We start from the raw sequence: 11,168 nt of genomic DNA, 5'->3' as shown, positions 1-11,168 counted from the left end.
CATGACCGGAGCCCAAATCAAGAGTGGATGCTTAACCGACTGAGCCACCCAGGTGCCCCTAAAAAGGAACTTTTTATGCAACACCCTTCCCCCCAAACCTTGCTCCAATCTTCCCCAACTTATTAAATGACATCGTCTTTCATCCAGTTGAATGGGTCTTCCTAGTTGCTGGGTCATCCTCTTTAGTAGACCTTTAATCCACGTGCCTTTTGTCTGTCTCTATTGCCACCACCCTATCCTAAGCTGCGTCATTGCTTGTCTGCCTACTTCAGCCTTCTCGCCCGTCTCTCTGCTTGGCTTTTGCCCACGGCCAACTCAGAGAAGCCATGGTGATTCTAAAACATACATTGCCTCTTATCGCTCTCATGCTTAAAGCCCGTCAATGGTATTGTTTGCACTTGAAGTCAATTCCAAACTCTTCACTGTGGCCTGCAAGGCCCTACAGGATCTAGCCTTTGCCAGCATCTCCGACTTCACCACGTTCTCCTCCGCGCCCTCGGTACTCACTGGCCTTCTTTCATTCGGCAAATGCACCAAGCTCTTTCCCACTGTGGGCATGTACCCATGATTGTCTTTTGGTATGAATGGAAGGAGGAAGGAGAGGGGGATTGCAGCCAGAGGGTGACGAATGGGCAAGTTAAAAGGGAGACTCGTGTATTGTTTGAAGACAGAGTAAGAAGTCAGTTGAGACATAGAAACTGAGGACCCTTTGTGCATGTGGGGGTCTCCGTAGGTGCAGTTCTCTGTAGAGTCGGCTGGAGCATCTAGGTTAAGAGAGGAACTCATCCGATAGCTTTATTTGTAGAATCCTATGCTTACAGAGTCCCCAGGAAAGTTTTGATTCCTAACCCTCCAAATTCGAGCTCCTGTGAGTATTAAATGCATAGGACCTGTGCTGAGAAGTCAGCTCTGCAAAGTTTTGACAGAAGAGGGCAGGCTTAGAATCTTCTCAAAGGCCCCCACACAGAGTTAGAGTAGCTTATGGGTAGGGTCACCTTTGATGTTAGAAAACCTGTACAGATACTTTAGATCCTTTCCTCCCTCTGACTCTTCTAGCTCGAGCTTGGCCTCTCCTTGAAGCCCAGTTAAGAGCTCACTTATTCTAGAGTTCATTATCTGACTAAGGGGGTGGGAGCATGTTGGTTTCTCTTCACCAAGTGTGTATTTCTTTCTTTGTGTGTTCAAACACATAACCCTACCTCCATCACACTATATAATATATATAATATATTGGGATATATTATATATATACATATATGTATATTACGATGAAACATATATATTATATTACATATATAATATATATTTTATATATATATATTTTATATATAATATATAGTATATATATTATTATATATACTATATATTATATTAATATTTATATTAATATTTATAAATGTATTTATATATTTATATAATAATATTATATATTATATAAATATATATTTATATGATATATAAATATTAATATATAAATATATATTTATATAATATATTAATATATAAATATAATATATAAATATTATATAATATATGTGTATATATAATATACATACGTGTATACACACACACACACACACGTTTAACTGACTGAGCCACCCAGGCGCCCCTCCGTCTGTCCTTTAATCAAAGTTAACATAATTGTAATTCTTGGGTTTAACCTCTGTTAGGCACACAGCCGGTTCACAAATGTGTCTTGAGGGACTAGGCATCAGCCATGGCTTTGTGCTCTTTGGGGTGTGTGTGTGTGTGTGTGTGTGTGTGTGTGCGCGTGCGTGTCCACATCTGCCTGTGTGGCCTCTGTCTTGGTGAATTTTTGTAAGTATATAATTAAACTGGTGCCATCAAAACTTTGGAGGGTGTGGTAGGCAGAATTCTAAGATGACCTCCAAGATTCTAGGTGTCTGGTGTAGATGCCCCATATATTCCCCTCCCCTTCAGTGTAGTATGCTGTGAGATCACTCTGACGATTAGGTTACATTATATGACAGAGGTGAAGAGATTTTGAAGGTGGAATTAACGTCCCTTCTGGACGTGAGAGCTCTCCTGCCGACCTTGACAAAGCAACTGCCTATGTTAGAAACTGCCTATGGAGAGGGGCAGTCTCCGGAGCCTGTAAGTGCGGAGAGTCTCAATCCTACAACCATGAGGAACTGAATTCAGACAACAGTGTGAATGAGCTTGGAAGCAGGACTCTGAACTCCATGTGTGAATGCAGGCAGGCTGACACCTTGCTTGTAAAGCCTTGTGAGACCCTGAGCAGTGCACCCAGCTCGGCCCTGCCTGGACCCCTGACCCATGGAAGCAGCAACAACTGTGTGTGCTTTTAGGCTGGCCACCAGGTTTGTGGCAGTTAACAACGACTCGTACAGGGGATACTCCAGCCAGCATTTAAAATGTTTGCCCTGATATTAGTTGGGTAGAGCTGTACCACAGACTGCATGGCTTAAACAACAATAAGCAAGAGAAATTTCTCTTCTCACAGTTCTCGTAGAGGCTACATGTTGAAGATCAAAGTTTGGTCTCTTCGGTGGCCTCTTTCCTTGGCTTGTTAAGGTCTCACTGTATCCTCACATGGTCCTTCCTCTGTGTGCGTGTGTATATGTGTCCTGATCTCCTCTTCATGAGGACAACAGTCGCGTTGGATTAAGGCCCACCCTAAACACCCCATTTCCATTTAATTACCTCTTTAAAGAATTCATCTCCAAATGAAACTGCATTCTGATGTATTGGGGGTTACGATCAAACATATGAATTTGAAGAGGGAGACACAATTCAGCCCATAACAGCCATTAGCCTTTTCTGTATTCTTTTCACCAGTATTTTCTTTTGATTGTTTTCTTATTTCCCGAATCCCTGTTGTATCTCCCCATTCTTCAGATTTTTTACCATACAGTTGCATTTCAAATGCTTTTCTTAGTTCTTAACATTTTTGGGTACAGGTTAACATGTTAAATCCTTCATAATTACATCTCTAGCTTGTAGTGACTAGTCTGATATTTTACATTGACATTCGCCACACACACACACACACACACACACACACACACACACACACATATATTTTTTTACATGTTTACAAGGTACTTTCACATGCCTTATTTTATCTGAAATCCAGAAAAATGCAGTCAGCAAGTCTGGTCAATATCTTTATTATCCCCACCCTATATTCAGGAAAACACAGGGCACCTGGGTGGCTCAGTTGGTTAAGCGTCCAACTTTGGCTCAGGTCATGATCTCGTGATTCACTGGTTCATGGATTTGAGCCCCGTGTCAGGCTCTGTGCTGACAGCTCAGAGCCTGGAGCCTGCTTCAGATTCTGTGTCTCCTTCTCTCTCTGCCCCTCACCCCGTTGTGCTCTGTCTCTTTCTGTCTCAAAAATCAATAAGCATTAAATTTTTTTTTTTGTAAATTCAGGAAAACAGACTCAGAGAGTTGATGGGGCTAACAATGTCACATAGCACATTAGTGTCTTATAACCACAAGTTAGAGTGCTCTGTCCAGTGGATTAGCTACTCAAAATATCCTAACCCAAACAGCAAATAAATCCTACAGAGTAAGTGTAATTATAATACCTTATTCCTATCCGATCGTTCAAATTCAGATTCTATAATTCATTCTATCCTTGGTATGCATCACGAAGGGTTTTCTCATCCCGTGAATAAGGGCTGTGGAGGCCACACCTGATGATCCATTTTCCTGTCTTTTCTGTTTGAGAACTTACTGTTAAACAACCCCACTTGGACCTTTTTTTATGGCAGGGATGACGCAATGACTTGGATGTGTAGTTTTTAGTTATTTTTAACCTACGTGCCAGGTTTTTAATATATGCCAAAATGAATTGCTTTAAACATATCTCCTCAGTGAGATTGTAACCTTCTCTAACAGGTGCTTTCCACATAATAGGCGTTTTGTGTGTAATATACATATACGATAATGAATAAGCATGGTGGAGAAGCCGATGAATGCATTCCAGTTAACAAATATGAATTGCGTGGAAAATACTGACGGATAAAAGATAGCAGTGCAAATTCCATGTGCATTTGGAGTCTCTTCACCAGTTTGATAAAGCCTTACGATGTGGTCATATCTTTAGTTCTAGAAAGTTTTCCAGCAGCTGATTATTTTCGAAGTTACCTACAATCCGCTGCTAGAATTTCAGTGTATGGAATTTGAAACACCAAGTCAGCAATGTTGAGATCTCAGATACCTGCTCCGTTTACCGGTAGGCAAAGTGAGAAATATTAGGAAATATAAAGAGCTAGTCCCCACAATGCCCCCGTCACTTCCTTAAGAAAAGAAAACAAAACAAAACAGTGAGTAAACTGGCTGTTAACAGCAAGCTCCCATTATTTTTCGGAGGAGGAGCCTGGAATAACAAGGAGACAAGGCAAAGGGAGAGGCGTAAGAAGGTGGCCTCAGGCTGTAACCTTCTGGAAGGCAAGCAATGAATAGACCTGCAAGGGGAAAAACAGGCTTGACTGGGGTTTTTGTTGGGAGCCTGGTGGCGGAGGGCTTGGGCGCTGGCATCACACTGCTCGTGATCCCGGGTCCCGCTCTGTCCCTTGCTCATTGCGTAACCTTCGCAACTCGTTTGACCTTTACGCCTCAGTTTTCTCACTTGCAAAATGGAGATAACGATCATGTGCACCTCGCGGAGCAGCGGTGAGAGTTAAGCGAATTGGTAATAGTTCAGCGCGTGGTTCGTAGTAAACGCTCAGCAAAATGTTAAACTGCCGTATTTGTTGTTATTCTTCCTGTTTCTTCATAGTCTGTACTCCCGTGCGGGGGGTGGGGAAGCGAGGGAGCGCTCATCGCACCAGAAGGCTTGTTTGGAGGTGCGCGCCCCGCCGAGGTGCAGGCGGCACCGCTGCCAGGGCACACCCCGGCTCCCGGGCCCTCGGTGACCGTGACGGGCCGAGACTACGGCTGGCCTCCTGCTCGAGTGGCCAACCCGGGGCGCGCGCGCTGCCGGCCCCGGGTACTTGACAGTTTTCACCTCTCCTGCCTCCCGGGCACTAGAGGCCATGTGTGCTCAAACTCGGGCGTCCCGGTTTCGGAAGCGCGAGGGCCACTTGGCGGTCCCCGCCCCCACCCCCCGCCCCGGCCCGGGCCCACCCTCGCCGCGCGCTGGCGGTGGGGGAGGAGTTCTGCTCGGACCCTACACACGGTCCTAGCCCCAGCTCCCCCCCGCCTCCCGCGCAGGCGCCGCCGGGGCCACCCCCGCCGCCATGTTTCCCCCGCCCGCGCGCTCCCTCCCCCCGCCCCCCTCCCCTCCTTAACCGGGCTCCCGCCCCCTCTCTCTCCCCCCCCCCCCCCACCCCCCGGTGAGGTCAGGCGGAGGCTCTGCCGCTGCGGCCGCAGCAGCTCAGCTCCCATTCCGGGGAAGCCTGGAACGGGGACTTTCGAAAATAAGTGGAGCGGCGTTCGGGTTAGGGTCCGCGCTCTCCTCCTGCGCGACGGCGAAGTGACCGGGGCGAGCAGGGGGTGCGGAGGTGCGGGGGCTGGTGTCTCGCAGCCGGACGGAGCCCCGGCTGCGCCGCGCGACTCGCTCTCTGGCCCTCCGAGCGCAGCAGCGGGCTGACGGGCGGCGGGACGCGGGGACGCGGCAAACAAGGTGAGGCAGGGTCCTGAAGTCGCAGGGGCTCCATCAGCCACCTCCCCGCCTCCGGGACCCGGCGCGGCGAGGGGGTGCGGGGTAAGGAGTTGCGATCTGCACCAGGGGCGCAGGGACAGGGGACCAGCTGGGCTCTTTGCACGCCCCCCACCCCCCTTCTTTTTCTCTCGCGTGCGGGTGCGCGCTCATCCCTGCACCTTCTCATCCCTACCTCCCGGACTCGCTGGCTCCGCCAGACGCCTGGCTTCTTTCAGGACTCCCCCCCCCCCCCCCCCCCCGAACCCAGTTTTCCTTTGCTTCTTTGTTATCCCTCCAAGATCTTCTCGTTCGGGCTTCCCTGTCGCTGCCCTGACGGTCTGGGGTCCCTCTGCTCGCCTCGGCCCCACTGTCTCTTGCCCTCTAACAGTTTCTGGTTTCTGCCTCGCAACCCATCCCTCCCTCAGAATCTTCTAACTTGGGAGGCTTCGCTGCTGGCTCCCGAGTCAGGAGCACACTCGGCTTCCTCGAAGCTTTTAACTCCGCTCCGAACGTCTTCATCTCTGGATGTCTTGGCTTCTTTGGTTTAATCACAGTTGACTAATGGTTTTCTTGGAAGCTTACGGTCTAGCCTACGGCTAACCGAAATTGATGGGAATGATCCTCTAGTATATATTAGCTAAGGAACTCAAAAGTTTCTTTCTAGGTTTCAATAACTTACTCCAAGAACCACAGCCACTTGAAATGTATGTTATGTATGTCCGTGTGTATGTTTGTGTGCGATCCTAGCACATGGCCCTAAATCTGATTCTTCCTCCACTGCTGAGCAGGCCTGAGAAAGAGAAGAGAGAGAGTGGGTGGGACGTTTGATGCCTGCTTCCATTTCTCCATCTGCAAACTGGGATGTTCATCTTTTATTGTACTCAGGGAGGATTCTGGTGGTTTGGGGTAGTCCTTCAAGTTGGTGTAGGCTGTTTACTAAGCACATTGGATGGGAACTGAGGGAATCTGGCGTTTAAAACGGCCTCTGTTGGGAGGGGCACCTGCTTTTAATTTTTTTTTTTTTTTAAAGAAGTCAGAGTTTCTTACTGCACATCTCCTATTTGTATAAGCCATCAAGAAGCAGCGTTTACAAACCAGGTGGTTAAAAAAGAGACTCCTTTTCTGTGGGCTGGAGATTAGTTCACTTAAGTTGATTTCACACAGTACCACGTATTTTCTCTGCGATGTCGCCTTCCCCCCATGCAGTTGCCCCAGCAGCTCCCATACTGAGGCTTTTACTCACTTGCAGGCTGGAATTAGTGTGCGAAGAAAATTGAATGGAGAAGCTGCGAGTGGAGGCAGATACAGTGAATTAGCACATGCTGATGTTTGCGGCTGTGTTTTGGAAATGGGCTATATCTAGTGCTCACATTTGAGAACAGAAAAGTGAAATAATCAGCCTAGCAGTTATGACATCATTTTACGTTTACAAAGGTTACCTCCTTTGATTGCAAGTTGTTATAAATACCCTTATACTTAGAATCTAGAATTGTTTGCTGGATGTGTGATCAGGTATGGCCCTCGACATAACATAACCTGCATTAACGGGCGGGGATCTCAGAAGAAACAGAGTTGCTAAAGAAGGTAAGGGCTACATTTCACTGCCCTGGGAGCACTCGTTTTGCCAGTGAGACCATGAATGTAGTTTCTGCTGCAACATCAAATGATGTATTTAGAAAATAGATAAATAAGAGCCTCAGTTTCCCCCCACTTTTAAAATCTGCACATTTAGAAGCACACTTTGAAAAGCGTGGTGTGACTATACAGAGTTTGAACTTGATGTTCTGACAAAAGCAGTTTCTAGAAGAATAGTAAAGGCCATTGATTATCAGTTTAGCTAGATGGATTGCAGATGATTTGTAGTTTCTCTCATTTGGTAAGTTCCTGACTTTTATTTAAGAAAATGGGATGTGGTAGGGAAGGAGGATTTATATTAATTGGGCCAATCGCCTAAATCTGTAATTTTCTTGGCAACCCATTCTGGAAAGACATACTAACTTGCAAACTGTTTCAAGGAAAATAGTTTGTATCATTATGTTATTTTTTTCCTTTTGTGATTATTAATACTAAATCTAAGCTAAGATTGCCACCCACATGAACTACTTAGGTTTGCCAGAAAAAAAAGAAAGTTGGATATGAGTTCGTCTTAAACATTTTGCTGTGAATCTTTTCACTATGTATTTGATAAACCCACCTGGTATACTCAGAGGTTCTCAGACTGGATGTTCCTGATGTTACTAAACATAACTGTAGTTTGCTGTGGAATTGCCGCCTTTTTCATTTTCTTTACATTTTACATTACTTCTCATGTAATTTGACTTGCAGTAGTGAAATGAGACTAACCAATTTTCAAATTGTTTGATTTTGATGTTTAATAAACTACTGTAACCTCGTCAAAGTATTTTTTCTTAAATCCGTTGCTTGGAACGGATCTATTTTTGCTGCTGTGAGATAACTCAACAATTTGCCAGGCATCATCAGATTTCAGAAAATTTAGAAAGATTATGGAAAAATGAACAGCCCTAAAGAAAACATCTCAAAATGGGGGGGGGGAGGCTTTTTTTTCCAAGTTACTGGCATTCATATCAATCAGATTTTAAATATATTGTTCATTCATTTAGTAATTTATTTTACAGTATTCGTTGAACACCTTCCATATGCCGAGACCCTCTACTGGGCATGAGGCCCTGTGTTACTATTATTTTTTAAATGTGTATTTATTTATTTTTGAGACAGAGACAGAGACAGAGGTAGAGCACAAGCAGGGAGAGGGGCAGAGAGACAGGGAGACACAGAATCCGAAGCAAGCTCCAGGCTCTGAGCTGTCAGCACAGAGCCCGACGTGGGGCTCGAACCCATGGACTGTGAGATCATGACCTGAGCTGAATGAAGTCAGATACTTAACCAACTGAGCCACCCAGGTGCCCCGAGGGCCAGTATTATTACAAGGCATGATCCTTGCCCTTGTGCAGTCTCACAGAAGCTATAGTCCACCCAAGGATATAGACAATAAACGAGTAAATAAATGAAGAAGATCCTTACAGATTGTAGGAAGAACAATGAAGGAAATAAGTAACAAAATGTGACATGGAGAATTGGGAAGGGCTTATTTGGCAAGCGTGGTCAGGACAGGTCTCTTAGCAGCAAAGGTGACCTTTGAACAGAGACCTCAGAGAAGAGGGAATAAACCTACCTTGTGAAGAGCAGAGACCAGAGTAAGCCAAGGCCTTGAGGCAGGAAAATAGACTTCAGGGTGTTTGAGGAGCAGAAAGCAAGCCAGGATGGCTGGACCCAATGAGATGGGGTGGGAGGAGTTGTTAAAGGTGTTCCAGAGGCTAAAGGGAGTCAGATCATAATACCAGGCCTGGAAATTCTGAGATAGAATTTGGGTTTGATGCTCAGAAGAAGGGGAAGCCATTGAAGAGTGTTTATTAACTACTTTTCTGTGGGAGGTCATTGACTGGGAAAAAAATTACTCAGTGGGAATAAATAAAAATGTGTTTTGCAGAGGCTGTCTAGCTACTCAGGTGTTGCCATTAAGACCTGAGAATGAAAAGCTTTGTTTGATATGTATGCTGCATAAATACAGCATACATATAAATTCAGTTCTTCCACTCTGTTTAGATAAGGGGATAGGGGACCGGGAGGTGAATGTGTTGAAAAGCAGTTTACTTTCCACTGTCATATTGTCACCTGTGCCCGGAGGTAAGCTCTCACCCGCTTTATTAAAAATCAGATCATTGTTCAACCCAAGAATTTGTTTTCCAAAGAACGAGGTTTTATTTTCTCATAGAAATATGTTTCCTTTGGAAGGTTGGAAGTTTCATTTGAACGGGAAAAAATACTTAGGTTTTAGAAATGGCATTTGAGATTTTTAGAGGAGTTTGCCATTTTCCTTTACTTGTTGCCTTCTCCAGAGTTTTCTTTTCTTTTTTTTTTTTTTTAAGATTTTTTTAAAAAGTTTTTATTTATTTATTTATTTAAGTAATCTCTACACCCAACATGGGGCTCCAATTCACAACCCCGAGATCAAGAGTCGCCTGCTCTTCTGACTGAGCCAGCCAGGTGCCCCTCTCCAGAGTTTTTAAATCACCATTCTTTAAGAGATTAGGGTTATTCTATTCATGCTTAAATTCATTTAGATTTATGGGGTGCCTGGGTGGCTCAGTTGGTTAGGCGTCCAACTCTTCATTTCAGCTCAGGTCAGGATCTCACTGTCGTGAGATCAAGCCCCCACGTCGGGTTCCACGCTGAGCATGGATTAAGATTCTCTCCTTCTCTCTCTGCTCCGCCCCTGCTCTGTACACCCGCATCCTTTCTCTCTCTCTCTCAAAAAAAAAAAAAAAAAAAAGTTTAGATTTGGTATTTATTTTGTGCCCTGAGCTCTTGCTCAAAAGCAATCCAGCTTTGAGGTCTGGTTGGCCCCAAATCAGAATTCAGATGGTCATCGACAGTCCATAGGGGTAGATCTCAATACTATGGGGCAGTAACCTGCAAAATAATCTTCAACAACTCCTGCAGAGTCTACTTCCTATTCCTTAGCTTCGCACTCAAGGATTCTGGACGGTCTGACCCAGGCCTGCTGCCCTACGTGTCCTTATTATTCTCGTACACAAATCCTCTGTGGGTTTCAAGTGATTTTTCTCCAGTTTGGAACTTTTCTGCTTAGCTTTACTCTTGGCATAGAGTAGGTACACAGTGACCGCTTGTTGGATGGTTGCCATGCCACCGTCTATTGGAGAAACCGTCTCCTTTCTTCCCTGTCATTGCAAATCCCCACACGCGTCAAGAAACAGTTCAAATCCCGTGTCCTATTTTACACCAAACCCACTGACCCGATCTCCAACTCTGGACGTGAATGGTAATCACACACTTGCCTTGTGTGACACAATTGTGTTTATTGGATGCCTGGCTGTCTCCCCACGAGTCTCCGACTTCATGAAGGTGAGCTAGACCTGGCCTGCTTTGCTCATCATTGTATCCTGAACACCTGGCATATGGTACGCCCTCTAGAAATAGTCGTGGAATAGCAAATCGATGGCGCTTGGTGATGTGTCTCCGGTTAGTGTTTTGGATACTTAAATCGTTTAATACTGTTTTACTTTTCCCACGTCTGTCAAGCATCCTCAAGCAGTTTCTGAGAGGTCCCGGAGTACAGTTGTTGCGAGCACAAGCCCTGGGGCAGGACTGTCTTATGTTCCAGTTTGGGCTGGGAGACTTCACTAGCTGTGGGACACTGGCCGGGTCGGTTACTCTTGTATTTCTCATCTGTAAGATAAGGGTAACAAAACGTACCTCTCAGGGTGCTTGCAAGGATTAAATGACTTATACCCAAGTCTACAACTTGTTGCTCGCAACAGTTACATTTCAAAAACTCTGAAAACTGACAAAAAGTTTGGTTTGGTGAGTGCCACGCTCACTCAGGTGGTGGCAAAGTCTGACTTGGACTGATACGAGGGTGTTTATAGTCTGTGTTCTACTTAACGTTAATCTTTATTTGGCTTTGCTGCAGAATTAGCCGTGTGTTTACGGG

At 45.3% G+C, this 11,168-nt stretch overlaps 1 protein-coding gene across 3 annotated transcripts in view; it reads left to right on the top strand.

Moving 5' to 3' along the window:
* Nucleotides 1-5,328: 5,328 nt before the first annotated feature.
* KLHL13 (kelch like family member 13) overlaps nt 5,329-11,168 on the top strand; it is a 201,832-nt gene continuing 195,992 nt past the window's right edge. For all 3 annotated transcript variants that reach the window (XM_058714295.1, XM_058714298.1, XM_058714294.1), the window contains exon 1: nt 5,329-5,617. The gene's annotated coding sequence lies outside the window, so the exon portion shown is untranslated. The remainder of the gene's footprint in view (nt 5,618-11,168) is intronic.

The sequence above is a fragment of the Neofelis nebulosa genome, chromosome X (genome assembly GCF_028018385.1).
Source record: "Neofelis nebulosa isolate mNeoNeb1 chromosome X, mNeoNeb1.pri, whole genome shotgun sequence".
Classification (NCBI taxonomy): domain Eukaryota; kingdom Metazoa; phylum Chordata; class Mammalia; order Carnivora; family Felidae; genus Neofelis; species Neofelis nebulosa.
This window is presented reverse-complemented; position numbering and strand designations above follow the sequence as displayed.